This window comes from Narcine bancroftii, chromosome 14 (assembly GCF_036971445.1).
Source record: "Narcine bancroftii isolate sNarBan1 chromosome 14, sNarBan1.hap1, whole genome shotgun sequence".
Lineage (NCBI taxonomy): Eukaryota > Metazoa > Chordata > Chondrichthyes > Torpediniformes > Narcinidae > Narcine > Narcine bancroftii.
Window position 1 is genome coordinate 6,003,720 of NC_091482.1, and position 15,454 is coordinate 6,019,173.

The window sequence follows — 15,454 nt, forward strand, 5'->3', positions numbered from 1 at the left end:
GCTTGTAGACCATGCATTCTGATATGGAAGTGACATTGCACAGGTCAGGAAAAGACTCCAGAGGGTTGTGAACTCAGAGTTCAGTTTCTACTCCATCAAGGACATCTACAAGAGATGGTGGCTTAAGAAAGCAGCCTCTATCCTCAAGGACCCTCACCACCCAAGCCATGCCCTCTTCACACTCCTACCATCAAGAATGAGGGGCAGGAGTCTGAAAACGACACTACAAAAACAACTTCTCCCCCTCCACCATCAGATTTCTGAACGGACAATGAACCACAGACACTACCTCAAGTTTCTCTTTTTTTTTTTGCACTAATTTATTTATTTAAAAAATACAATTTAGCGTGATATTTGCAACCTGTGATGCCTGCTGCAAAACAATGAATTCCATGACGATAAATTCTAATTCTGATTGTGAATCTAAGTCCACATACCAGAGATTAAGGGCAAAGTCCTTGGTTCACTCATTGGAACTTGATGGCAACAAACCTATGGAATACTTGTACAAGCCTGAAATTTGGAACAGGGAATTGCACAATGTAGCAAAAGGAATTAGCTGGGAAAATAGGTCATAAAAAGGATAACTTGGTTGTTTCTAAATCCTTCCATTGCCTTTTGTTGTCATGGTAACCTCTTTTGGCCCAGTAAACCTTTGACATTTCTCCAATTTTTAAAAAAGATTTAGCGATACATCACAGTAAGAAGCCCTTAACCTGCTAACCCTGTATATCTTTGGACAGAGGGAGAAAATTGGAATATAATCATGGGGAGAATGTACAAACTCCTTACAGACAGCGCCAGATTCAAGCCTGTGTAGCTGGCACTGTAACAGCATTGCGCTGACTGCGCTGCTTTCTGTCTTCTCCAATGCTGTCATCTTGCAGACATTTGACCTTTTGTGACCATGATTTGAACTCTTGAATTCTCACCCTAAAGTTCTCTGAAAACAATTTCACTTCCAAAATGTTCCACGGTGATTAACATTCTTGGCGTAACAGTCTCTCCTGTCTTTGGAACACCCCAAATGCTGCTAGAAACGCTTCAATCAAAGAATTGATTTGCACATGGGCAGCCCGTTTAAAAAAAGCCTTTTGCAAAGGGCAAACCTGTTATTCTCATATGGTATAAGACAATTCAGGCCATTGACCAACTCTGAGGCCACTCCCATCAAGTCCATCCCCTCCACTACATTTCCCAGCAATGTTCTCTCTCACATGTCCATCATCTCTCTACCTGATTTTCCTACTACCCACTTATGCCCATTTGCCGTAACCAATCCTAGACCAGTGGTTCTCAACCTTTTTCTTTCTACTTGCATAGCATCTTAAGTAATCCCTTACTAACCACAGAACACCTTTGGCCTAGGCACACTGTGTAAGGGAATAGTTAAGGTGCTATGCAAGTAGAAAGAAAAAGGTTGAGAACCACTGTCCTATACTTCCTCTCCCTCCTGCTTATTACATTCAAGCTTGTCATTTTGAACATAGACTACAGGACAGCACAGGCCCTTCACCCCTCAATGTTGTGCTGACTTTGTAACCCTCTACTTTTCTTCCATCCATGTGCCCAAGAATTTCTTAAATGCCCCTAATGCTTCAGCCTCCACCACCAAACCCAGCAAAGCATTCCAGGCCCCCAAAATTTTCTGTGTAAAAAAAACTTACCCCTGATGTCTCCCCTAAACTTACCTCCCTTCATTTTGTACAGATGTCCTCCAGTGTTTACTATTCCCACTCTGGGAGACAGGTGTTGGCTGCCCACCCTATCTATGCCTCTCATAATCCTGTAGACCTCTACTAAGTCTCCTCTCATCCTTCTATGCATCGAAAAGTCCCAGCTCTGCTAACCTTGCCTCAAAAGAAATTTTCTTTCCTCCATCATGCACATTTGCAATTCCCTTTTTGGAGGCGTGTGTTGAATGTGCTTTTCACTTCCTCCAAGTACTACGGACCGCTCACTGCACACAAAACGTGTCTTTTTCACCTCCACCGCTCCCTTTAAATCTATACCCTCTTGTTTATCGCCTCCCCGGCCAGTGGAAGCACGTTCTTTTTACTCACCCCATCTAAATCTTGCCACGATTTTAAGTGCCCTCATAAGAATTCCACAACCTAGCTTCGGTATGGGTGCAACATAATCTTTTTGGTTTACATGCACTAAATAGAAATTATCTCAAGTTGGTTAAATGCTCTCCACACTTGGGCTTCGAAAATCCACCATGGAAAGCAGGTTGCCTTCCCCGTCCAGATCCAAGTGAGACCATGACACTGAAGTTACTTTCTCCATTCAGGAGACTTTAATTAAATAGCCCAAGTCTGAGCACAGATTGTGCACTTCTGGTTGGAGAAAAAAAAAATACCATGACTCCCTTATTTTTGCTGATGTCCTGATTTTTGGGGGATTTTATGCTTGTATTACAGTTCCCTGGGAGCAAATGAAAGCAAATTGAGTCACTGCCAAAAGGACGAACACTTAAAATTAATGTGAAGAGAAAAGATCAACTCAACAGCTTCAGGCATTTGATTCCCTGCTTTGAATCCATTTGCAAATTTTGTTAAATAAACTATTGATTAAAAATAAATCCCCTCCCCCCAAAAAAAACCTCTCCCCTTGCAAAGGTCACCTCAACATCCCTTTTAAGATGTGTTAAATCTTTATCAATCATTGGTTGCTACTACCTTGGTGGAATTTTATCCCAATGGGGAACATGTTTCGGGAAAGGATGAGTTTCGGTTTTCCGGAGAGACTGGGATTGTTTTCTTAGGAATAGAGACAGTTCGGGGAAAATTTACTGAAGGAGATTTGAATTGTGAAAGATTGCAATTGAGAACATTTAGGAAAATAGACCCTGCAGCAGGAAGTCAAGTTGCCAGAAAACAACAGATTTAAAATAATTGCTAAAGAAAGCCAAGGAGTTAAGATTTTTTTCATTCAACATGTTATCTGGAATGAAGTAAAGTCGGCAGTAAATTTTGAAATGGAAAAGGGCATCTATTTGAAAATATTTCTGCTCTCCAGACAAGATGCAGCTTGGTGGAGAACCACCCTGCCATCAACCCCTTACCCCGACCACTCCGAGACCCTCACCCAGTTCCCCCAACCCCCGCCACTCTCCAACAGCAATTGAAACATCGGCAACTGCCTAAGCCAGCCATTCTCAATGGGAGCCCTATGGCCTTCCTGGAGCCCCAGCACGTTTAAAAGCCTTTTCTTTTCACCTCACGCAACATCAATATTTTTAATGTTTTTTACGTAGTCGGTAGGAGAGAAGCACAGAAAAAAGAACAACTAGAGTGCTACACAGGGAAGGGAGTCCATTGGTCAAAGTTCATCAGTGGGGCCATAGCCAAAAAAAGCTGAGAATGGGTGGAGGCCTCTGACCCCCAAATCCTTTTCAATCACCCACACTACCAACATTAACCTTTGCAATGTGGGCTCAACCTTCCACACCTTTAATGGCCAGCGGTCTAATCCACTTACAAAAGCAGAGACACTTCAGGTGCACAATCCTTCAATCCTTCTTCGGGTCCTGGACCTTAGAGGCTGGCTGACCCTCTTTCCACAGATGCCTTCTGACTCACAGAAAATTTCCAACATTTCTGTTTTTATCTCAGATTTCCAACATCTGCCATTTTATTCCATCATTTCTCTCCTAATATCCTTCTTTTTCTCATATTATCTCTTTTTTCAATTCTCTCTCTCTCTAAATCTCTCTCTTTCTCTAAATATCTATTTCTTTAAATTTTCTTTCTGGATTATTTGGGGTGGCACTATTAGGTATGACAATGCCAGCAATCGGGGTTAGAATTCAGAACTGTCTGTGAGGAGTTGGTACATCTTCCCCAAGTCTGTGTGGGTTCCTCTCCGCCCACCCTTCAAAATGTACCAGGGACTGTAGGTTAATTGGGTGGCACAGGTTCATGGGCAGAAAGGGCCTGTTACCATGTGGTTTTTCAAATTTAGACATCCAGCATGGCAACAGGCCCTTTTGGGCCTAGAATGTATGTCTAAATCTAAATATAAAATTTGTAACTGGTGAAAAGAGAATTTTATGTGAGGAGGGCATGTGGGAACATTCTTCAGATATAGGAAGTAATGGTCTCTTCCCATCGCACCTCCCTGGGCACAGGTGGGAGTGATTTGAAATGATTAGTACTGTGCAAGCAGCACATAGGTTGAAGAGAATCTCACAGCATATTGGTCCTAATGAAACAAAATTAGCCCAGCCACTGCAATAATTCTGTACTAAATTTAACTCAAGCGCAAGGGGTGACTGATGGTTCAGGCAAGGTTCAGACGGTGTCTCAGCATGACGTGCCAGGAGATAGTTCAAGGATTCACGCATCTCGCTGTCATCAGTGGGAGGAAGGCGAGTGATTGTCAGCCTTGGCACTCGCACAAACAGGCCATCTGGTCAGGGGGCGGACTCCATACGGGTTTTGCCACCGGAAAACTGTCACCATTGAAGTGGGGGGAACAGAAAATTTGAGGCTTTTCACAGAAATTTGGATGAACAGTCAGCCGTCAGACAGTTAACAATGACGTACCCTAGTTTGTAGCATGCCAGGTGGATGTGAATGCTGGGAGAAAGTTTCTGCTATAATTAGGGGAGCAGCTGCTCCCTGGTACTTGCACCAAATTCATGAGAAAGATCTCATCACAATACGAAAACTCTCCTCCCAGCTTTCGTTCTCTGCTCCTGGATTTTTTAAACCTTCACCCACTGTCAGAAAGCCACCCAACAGCAAGCAGAAGAAGTTGAAGGATTTCTTTAGTAAAACACTAAAGTCTGCAGACATTGTGGTTGAAATTAAAACACAATGCTGGAGAAACTCAGCAGGTCTAACAGCGTACTTTATATAGCAAAGATGAAGATACACTAACAACGTTATGGTCTTGAGCCCTTCATCAAGGTATCCTGTTAGACCAGCTGAATTTCTCCAGCATTGTGTTTTTACTGAAGGATTTCTTTGCTGCTGTCTTATGGACTATCCAGTCATCTGCCTCTGCTATATTCTTCATCCAAGCACGATGTCTCTCCGATCCCCAGGCCTGAAATTGAGCTTCCACTGCTCTCCTGAATTCCATCCTCAAGAGTCCCACTGCTTCACATTCCCACTTAAACAGCTCCATTTCAATCTTTCAAACAATTCCCCTCTTCAGATTCAGATTTATTGTCAAAGTACATACATGATACCACATACAATCCTGAGATTCTTTTTCCTGCGGGCTGAATTCCCACTGTACACAACGTAAACATATAAACAGATAAAGAAATGTAAACAAACTGACTGTGCAATACGGGGGGGGGGGGGGGGGGTAAGAGGATCAATAAATAAAGTGCAAAAGTAAGAGTCCTTAAATGAGTCCCTGATTGAGTTTGTTGTTGAGGTATCTGATGGTGGAGGAGAAGCAGCTGTTGCCAAACTTGGTGGCATGAATCTTGTGGCACCTATACCCATTTCCTGATAGTAGCGTTGAGAACAGAGCGTGCGCTGGGTGGTGTGGATCCTTGATGATCATTGCTGTTCTCTGTAGATGTTCTCAATGGTAGGGAGGATTTTGCCCATGATGTCCTCAGCTGTCTCCACTATCTTTTACAGGGCTTTACACCCAAGCACTTGGGAGAGAAAGTAGATGCTGACACAGGGGAATCAAAGATCTCCAGTTGTACCTCACATGAGGGTGGGTTTATGCCAGACAAATCACAAATTCTTCCTCAGAAATCAAGGGAAGAGAAACAACTAACTAAATATGATGGACTCTACTGTGGGCTCAGTGGCTAAAGGCCTTCTGCAAGACTACACGTGCGGACAGGAATTGGGACCAGGGAGTTGCGACGGAGAGCAGGCAACTGGTCATGGGGGCTCGAGCTCACCGTCTGGGGATTGCACTCTACGTCAGAGGAGGCAGCCTCATATTTGAGCTATCGCTGCCACGGAAGGCATTTCCTTTTTTGCTTTCCCTCTTCCGGAGCCAATCAGCGCTGGAGCGCAGCAACCCTCTGCCCATGAGAGAAAGCTTTCCACTCTACCCCTGCACGTGTGACAGTAAAAACAAAACTGATTGCCTGGAAACTGGCAGTTGTAACACGGCGGACGGAAGAGCAGGGTGAAGTCGATGAGCATTTCAACTGTTTAACGACATTCACAAGGACTGGTTCACTGGATGTGACAGCAATTTAATACTGCTACAGTGGGGAGCACAGGGTTAACTACATTCGGTACCCAAACTGACACATAGCAAGCTCATCACACTGGCTTGATTCTCAAATCTGCTTCACTCACTTGCAAGGATGCACTTAATTTTCACGGGTTAACAGTGAAGCTTTTTTGGGGCATCCTCCTTTTTCTGCCATGTTTTCTCCTTCTTGGTTTAGCCCTGCTTCATTTTCATCTGTGCCACACAGAAATAAGATTGTCAGAGAGGGCTGAATGGTCTCTTCCAGTCTTGTCAGATTATCTTATTATTCAATAAGACCATGACCATGTTGGATGAAGACTGAAAGATAGACTAGAAATGTGAACAGCGATGACCTTCTCAGGTCGTGAATCTATCTGCACCTGATGATGGTGGAGGCCAAACTATTTGGAAGTATTTAAGGTAGAGATAAATCAAAATTTGATGGATTGAGGCATAATGGGAAACCAGCACAGAGATGAGCCAAGCACAGATCAGCCAAGATCATTTTGAATGATGGGACAAGCTTGAGGAGTTGAGGGGCCTACTTCTGCATCTTGAGCGAACAGAGCCTTTCAAGAATTCCTGACTTATTACAACCAATTATGGAACACATGGTGGTTAGTGCAGTGGTATCACCGTGCCAGCGACCCGGGTTCAAATCCAGTGCTATCAGTATGGAGTTTATATGTTCTCTCCATGTCTACGTGGATTTTCTGCGGGTGCTCCGGTTTCCTCCCACCCTCCAAAACATACTGGGATTGTAGGTTAATTGGGGTATTTAGGAAGCACGGGCTCGTGGGCCAGAAGGGTTTGTTACCTTCCTGTATGTCTACATTTTTTTAAAAAGAACATTCCAAATCACAATTCAGGCCTTTCAGCCCATGATGTCATACTGAACTCTGCAGACCTACTCCTCAACATTTATCTCTACCTCACACCCATAACCCTCTATTTTTCTTACAGCTATGTGAATGTCTAAGAGTCTTAAACCTCCCTATTGCTTCAGCCTCCACCAGCACCCCCGGCAATGCATTCCAGGCACACAGAGGTGCTGCCATTTTTCTTGGACATAACGCACAGCAACAAATCTGTCAGAAACTCTGGCTGAATGTCTTTAAAGAATGGCAAAGCATAAAGGGGCTGGAAAGAATTACTCTGAACACTCAATCTAGAAGCGCCCCATACACAACTGGTTCATCATGGTTCTCTTGAACCTCCCATAATTAAACATCCATAATTAAACCTTTCCTGACACAGACCCCCTAAAGTGCAGTCATTACACATCCCAACCATTCCCTAAAGCAACATGTTCCACCTTCTTACCACTCTCTGTATTTTTTATTTATTGGGGTTCTCTCGTTTTGCTCTTCTTCACAACTGGAAGAACAAACTCCCTGTAACCATTTCATCAAAACCTTTCCGAATTCGAAAACTCTCCAATTGGTCCATCTCAGTTTGAAGACAAATTTATGAATCCTCTTGCCATTTTGGTACCAGCCCTGCAAATCCCTTTGATATGCTGAGCCCTGCCTCTATCTCCTTTTGATAATTTATCGGCCTGGACTGTATATGGCATTAGGAGAAGCATTTGCAGTGGTAATGTAATTATGTCCCAGTGATCAGATTGAGGTAACTCGAGTATGTTCTGATTTCCAGTGATCAGATTGAAAAACGCAAGACAATACTGAGTGCTGCCTGGCACACACTCCACTGTGTTTTGCAATGTGCATACAGAAACAGGAGCAGTAAACAAGAAAATGGGGTTCTCTAACCTCTTCAACATAGTTTACCTCATGCAGTTTAGTTTCAAAGCAAAGGCAAAGCTATCAAGCAAGTTATGAATGTACTTCCATCTGCCAACATACAAAAAAAATCTGGAGCTGAATGGGTGCTGATTCCGACGGAGCCCAGAGACATCGAAGTGAGGCGCTCCCTCAAAAAGGCAGTCAACATCATGGTGGACCCCAATCACCCGGGTCACAACCTCTTCTCACTGCTCCCTTCGCGTACAATGTACGGAAGCATAAAGTCCAGCACCTCTAGGTTCAAGAACAGTATTGATCCCAATAGCAATCAGGTTCTTGAAATTCCCCATATTACCCCAACCATAAACTACTCCGGAATGATCTAAAGATCTCTCATCCATTGGAACTTCACTTTTTTTTGTACTCACTGCAACTGAAAATTTATTCAGAATCAAAATTATTTCAAGAAATTAGTTGTTTTGCGGCATCTATTTTTTATCTATATTTATCTATCCTTTTATATTTATGATCGCTCTTTCTGTCCCATGGCAACCTGTGATCATTTAAATTTATACTATTGTTGATGGTGTATCTTACACACACTTGTGTGGCTCTGACAAGTAAGAATTTTGGTGCATGAGAACGTCATCGAAAAAATTAACTGGCAAGTTACAACATTGACCCTTTGTGGGTCTTTGCTGAGAACAATTGTTTCCACTCTCAGGATGAAGGATGGACATTGATAAACCTCCAGCTCCACAAAACCCTTCTGTCAGCTGCATTGTACAGAGGTAATGGAATACCGTCCATGTTCTGAGATGGATACAGCTCCAACAACATTCAAGTAGCTCAATATCTTCCAGGACAGGCCAACCTGCAAGATTGGCACTCTATCCCAAATAGTCAAATCAAGTTTATTGTCATCTGATTGTGCAAGTACAACCCGATGAAATAGCGCTCTCCAGTCCTTGATGTAAAACACACAAACACACAGCCAGACATAACACACATACAAGCAAACGTTCATTTACAGGACAAGTATTTCATCAATACAAATAAATAAATTTTGTTTTGTGAATATGAGAGTCTCGGAGGGTTAGTATGAGCAGTTCCTTTGGTCGTTCTCCATTCTCACTGCCCGTGGGAAGAAGCTGTTCCTCAGCCTGGTGGTGCTGGCTCTGATCCTCCTGGATCTCTTCGCCGACAGAAGTAACTAAAGTAACTGTGTACATGGTGGAAGGAGTCCTCAATGATTTTGCACGCCCTCTTCAGACAACAATCCTGGTAAATCACATGTTGATGGAGGGGGAGGAAGGCCCCACTGATACTCTCTACCATTCTTATGGTTCTGTGGATTGATCTCCGATCCACCTTTCTACTACCAGGACTCCAAGTCAATTGTGCATCATCTACAAAATGTATACAGCAAGGCTCACCAAGACTTCTTCCACGTGCTTCCAACATTTCTACCACCCAGGACAAGGGCATGCATAAACTACCAGTTTCAGAGTGCACCTCCAAGCCCTGCACCTTGGAAACATACCACACTTCCCTTCTGGTCACTGGCTCTAACCCATGGATTCTCCTCCCTTTCTTCACTGACGAACGCAGCATGACCTTTTCGCTAAGTCATCTCACTGCCAACTTCTCATGGATAATTGAGAATTATAAAATGGGGAGGATAAATGTATATTCTTAGTTAAAAGAAAAAATGTACTTCTCGAGAGCTTTCTGTCTGGACATTGTTAGTAAATTGCATGAGTACTCTGAGGCCAACCTTTGTTGTAATGTGGGGATTGCGATGCCAGTTTGTGGACTAAAAGCTCCACAAATAGTGGCAATGATAAGAGAGCTCATTATTTTAATGTCTTCTTTGTAATTGTTGGTCACTACTGCAGTGATGAATGGATCTTGCTCAACCGTGCAGGTGGCACAGTTGGCATAGTGGTAAATGCAACGCTGTTACAGCGCCAGCAATCAGGACCGGGGTTCAAATCCCGTGCTGTCTGTAAGGAGTTTGTATGTTCTCTCTGTGGCTGAGTGAGTTTTCTCCGGGGATCCAGTTTTCTTCCACCTGTCGTTAGGTTAGTTGGGTGTAATTGGGCGGCCCAGGCTCATGGGTCAAAAAGGCCCTTTGCTGTGCAGTATGTCTAAATTTATAAACAGGAGAGGGAATGTAAATCCAGAAACCTGGCTCAGGTGGGAGTACCCCATTCAGACAGACGGTTACCACCTGAAGTTTAGTCAACATTGTAACCATGTAACAAGGTTGGGACAACAATACACGATCCGCTGGGGGAACTCAACGGGTCAAGCAGCATCAGTGGGAGCAAGTGAATGGTCAACATTTTGAGCTGAAACTCTTCCTGGGACCATCCTGTGCAGTTTGCTACAGGCAGATCTGTTTTTAACACAGAGATGTGAGGGTGGTGTAGGAGCAAGGTTTTCATTGAAGCAGCTCTGACGTGTAGGCTGCGGGTTGGAAGCTCTTGCGTGCTGTACCATTGAGCAGGGAGGATGTGGCAGACAGCCCAAGCTCATCATTATGTAATTAATCTCAGTGTTAATCTCAAGGGATCGAGAGCTACCTGAGAAGGAAGTGAGTGGGCTCCCATGAAAACCACCTGCAAAGATATGCCATTCATAGTCATGCAGGGGAGGTCTCTTCGGTATTTTCCTTAACATTTACTTCTCATCCAAAACCATTTAGGACTGAGATGAAGAGGTGGTTTAACTCAGTGGGTAGTGTGACTTTTCAAATTCTCTATCTCTTGGCCATAGTGTCCATTCAAAAAAAAAGTAGATCTTTGAGATGTAAGGGAATCTGGGGATAGTACAGGAAAGGAATGCAGAGGTGGAAGATCAGCCATAATCCTGGTGATTGGCAGAGCGAGTTATTCCTGTTCCAAATTCTTATGTGGTAGGCATCTGTGAAATGATCAGCATGGCTGATCAACGCTTGCTGCTTCTCATGGGGGGTGGGTGGGAATGGAAGGAATCCACCATGAAGAAGAACAAGAGTGCATCCTTTCCCATCCCCTCGGAAGCTGCCATCATGGTGAGACATCCCTCAACTTTCCTGGGGGTGTAATACTGAAAATCCAACTTCGAGGAAAGGCAATGAAGAATGGATCATAAATGCTGCTCTTGTCGACAATGCCCATTTGAATTAAAAAGCCAGAACTTATTTTAGACATACAGCCCACAAGCTGGTGCTGCCCAAATACCCCAATTGACCTACAACCCCCGTACATTTTGTAGGGTGGGTGGAAACCAGAGCACCCGGAGGAAAGCCTCACAGACACGGGGAAAATGTTCAAACTCCTTACAGACAGGGCCGGATTGAAATCTAGGTCACTAGAGCTGTAATAGTGTTGCACTAAACTGTGCCGCAAAATACACCGATCCTGGCCTCATTGCACTTCCAACAGGAATAATAACACTTTCTCCTCACAGTGTCGGCCCTTTACAGCCAAGAAAGGTCTTTCTTTGAGACACTATTATAATTCGAATCACCAAGCTGATCTGTGTACTGCAGTCCCCCAAAAATAGCGGCTACGGAATGATTTAACTGTTTTATCAAGTTCTTGGTTGTGCTATTCTTAGAATGGATGGTCAAGGGAAGAAGCGTCCAACTCCATCTGCTTGCCCTATGGTTTAATGCGTGGCAGAGCCATTGTCATACCCACTCCTGTTCGGCTCCGAATCATGTGTCCTCTAACGGCATCACCTACGGCTCCTAGAATGCTTCCACCAGCGTTGTCTCCACTCCATCCTCAACATTCATTGGAGCAACTTCATCACCAACATCGAAGTACTCGAGATGGCAGAGGCCGACAGCATCGAATCCACACTGCTGAAGATCAAACTGTGCTTGGTAGGTCACGTCTCCAGAATGGAGGACCATCGCCTTCCCAAGATCGTGTTATATGGCGAGCTCTCCACTGGCCACCGAGACAGAGGTGCACCAAAGAAGAGGTACAAGGACTGCCTAAAGAAATCTCTTGGTGCCTGCCACATTGACCACCGCCAGTGGGCTATATCACCTCAAACCGTGCATCTTGGCCCCTCACAGTTCGGCGGGCAGCAACCTCCTTTGAAGAAGACCGCAGAGCCCAACTCACTGACAAAAGACAAAGGAGGAAAAACCCAACACCCAACCCCAACCAACCAATTTTCCCTTGCAACCGCTGCATCCGTGTCTGCCTGTCCTGCATCGGACTTGTCAGCCACAAACGAGCCTGCAGCTGACGTGGACATTACCCCTCCATAAATCTTCATCTGCGAAGCCAAGCCAAAGAAAAAAAGATATACTTGTGTAATTGTCAAATTTTTTGGACACTTTTTCAGGCCAAAAAAAATGGGGGGTGGAGGGGGTGTAGGTCATTTTTACAAGGGGCAAACTTTTGACTTAGTGAAGTATCTGGGTCATTCAGGCATCAGGAGCTCAGATGACCAGGACCAGGTGGTGAGTCCAAGGTTGGGGGCATCGGGCGTTCGGATGCACGGGCAGCTGGTGGGAGGATCTACGGTCAGAAGCTCAGCTGGGTGGGCGTGTCAGGAGCTCGGATGGGCATACAGCCAGTGGTAGGTTCTGCAGTCGGGAGCTCAGCAAAGTGGGCATGTTGGGAGTTTGGATGCGCAGTTGGCCGGGGCAAAAATCTGCGTCGGGAGCTCGGCTGGGCGGGCGGCCGGGGCCAAAAAAAGGGGGGGGGGGGTCAACTATTACACAAGTATGCACGGTAGACATTACATGATCATAAAGAATGGAGGATGATTTTGGAGAAAAGGTTCATTGAATTTCTTGAAGAACTTTCACCTGAAGCACGGTAACTGAGCCAACAATAAAATCAGTCCCATTCCCTGTCCAGGAGTCCAGGTCAGTAAAAATATAGCACAGCTAATTGGATGCACTGCCCACGCATTTCATTTTGGTGATTTTCCAAAGGAGACAGCATACTCAATGTTCTAAAGACAATCTCATCCAGGCGCCTCACAATTAATTGCAGTCAGCTCATTGATACCTCAACAAAAGAAGTTAAACTGTCAAACAGAGAAGGCAGGTGGAAGATGGACCCTTTTGGAATTCAAGGGGAGAGGCAAAGGTTTAATGAGATGCTGTCAAAACGCTGGAGAACAGCCATATCTTGCAGCACCTCCAGCACCTCTCTTGTAGCACTACGGGTTATTAAGATTGACCTAACAAACAAAACTTCTTTACTAAACCAAGGGGATTCAGTTGATTTTGAAAGAACATGAGCAAAACAAGCTTATCACTCTGGAATCGATGGAAGCCCTTACACTTGGTTGCACAAAACCAAGATCAGGCATCTCATGAATCTTGACGATCCTCCCTCTGTGACAAGTAAAGCTATTCTTGGCTGAGACCAAAATCACACTCACTGCTTTCGCCATGGCACTGTACAATTAGAATGATGCCATACTGTGACATGAAACACCAAAGTCTGCAGACGCTGTGATCGTAGTAAAAACTAAAAAAAAGCTGGAATTTTCCTGCCCCATTCCCATGCTGACATGTCTGTCTGTGGCCTCGTGCACTGCCAAACAAATTCGAGGAATAACACCTTGTATTTCATCTGGGCACCCTCCAACCAGACAGCATTGACTTCTATGGTTTCTATTAGAAAACCCCCTGCCCCCAACCCCCTTTCCCTTATCCCTACTTCTCCTTTCCTCTAGCTCTGTCTTTGTCTCCTTTCCACCAGCTCTGCATTCACAGAGCCACCCCCCACCCCAATCAATTCTCACCTTTCCCTTCCTGTCCACTTCCAATGACCACCTTTTGTCTGTTGAACTGTGCTCCTCCCCTTGCCCTTTCTTTCCTTCTCCCTAGCCTTTTTATTCCGATGCCTGCTTTTTACTCATACCTTGAAGAAAGGCTCAGGCTCAAAACATTAGTTACATATCTTTACCTCCTGTGGATGCTGTGAGACCTGCTGAATTCCTCCTGCGTTTTTGTGCATACATGACATCGTTATTTTTTAGTGTTCTGAAAAACTATGATAAATTGGATGAAAGTTTGTGCTTTTCTGCTTCCTGGTAATGGTGCATAAATTCTACTCAGCCACGCAGGTGATACCACAGACATCAATCAACCAGAAGACCACATTCAAGAACTCAAAGATCACCCCTAATGAATAAACCGTCGCTGTTTCTAACTTCATTCGTAAGTGCATTGAAGGTTGTGTAATTAAGTGGGCAATACAGGTATTCCCCGAACAGAAACCATGGATTAACTACAAAGTCAACTCACTAACGAAGATTGGGTTCGGGGCCATCAAGTCAGGACCTAGATATAAGAAATCCACATTGCTATCAGGAATGTCAAGAGACGGTACCGTGTTCGAGTCAAGCTCCATGAGATTGTCATGGACACCTTGCAATATGGCAGAGCATTCACGCTATTGTAGAGTACAAAGCAAAGCGGGGCAACAAAGCAAGACTTGCCAATGAGCTTCGTGCATTCTACACTCACTCTGAACAGGAAGACATCCACCACAACTGCTTCATGTCTTCCCAACCTGGAGCAACCATGTCAATGCCTTGGAAGCAGAAGAAAGATCGAGACATCCCTTAACAACTTCTACATCAACTTCATTTGTACTCCCTGCTGCATTGGATAGCAGCCAAAACAGTGAAGGACCCATCCCACTCCCAGACACTCTCTCCCCCCTCCTCACATTGGGGAGAGGTACAAGGGTGCGAAACCACACACCAACAAGCTCAAAGAAGACTTCATCCCCGCAGCCATCAGGCCCCTGAATGAACCTCACCACAGTGATCTCATGTTGTCCCTTGCTGTGGATATGAATTGATGTTTCACTGTAACACTACACACTGCTCTTGCACTTCTCCTACTCTCACCAAAAGATTCTTTTGGGGAGTTTTCTTCAAGGTCAATGCTGAATGCCATTAGTATCAGAGTTACAAAGCCCAGAAAAGCACGGCCAACTATTTGACAGCATAAAGGTGGTGACTCATCTGGGAATGTGGAGAATCACTCACAAATGGTCCCAGTGAAAATTCAGGGATTTACCCTTCTTGCAAAATTTCAAGGTCATCACTCATCTTTAAATCAAGCCCACCCCCACCCCCACCCCCAATCACAGCCGTAAAGGCAGCAGCAGGGCAAACAACTGCCATGAAGCTCAGTGACTTTCCTTCCCATTGATCTGAGAAGGGTAGCAAGGTTAGCGTAGCAGTTAGTGCAACGGTGTGACAGCGCCAGCAACCAGGGTTCAAATCCCATGCTGTCAATAAGGAGTTTGTACGTTCTCCCTGTGTCTGCATGGGTTTCCTTCAGGTGCTCCTGTTTCTTCCCACCGTTCAAAAACATACCAGGGTTGTAGGTTAATTGGGAGTAATTGGCCAGCACGGGCTCATGGGCCAAAAGTGCCTTTTACTATGCTGTACGTCTAAATTTGAATAAATTTAAAAGTGAAAGGGCAGAACCACAGAAGGAAGAAGCCACAAGGTGCTGCCAGATCTGGCACCATGCAGGT

General features: G+C 44.7%; 1 protein-coding gene and 1 long non-coding RNA gene across 14 annotated transcripts in view; both read right to left on the reverse strand.

The window, feature by feature from the left end:
• dph1 (diphthamide biosynthesis 1) overlaps nt 1-15,454 on the reverse strand; it is a 745,916-nt gene that overhangs the window by 486,778 nt on the left and 243,684 nt on the right. The window lies entirely within an intron of this gene.
• LOC138749846 (uncharacterized) lies at nt 6,164-12,881 on the reverse strand. The gene is made up of 2 exons (XR_011348892.1): nt 12,751-12,881; nt 6,164-6,399 (listed from the first exon to the last, which is right to left on the reverse strand). It is a non-coding gene; the product is annotated as an uncharacterized lncRNA (long non-coding RNA).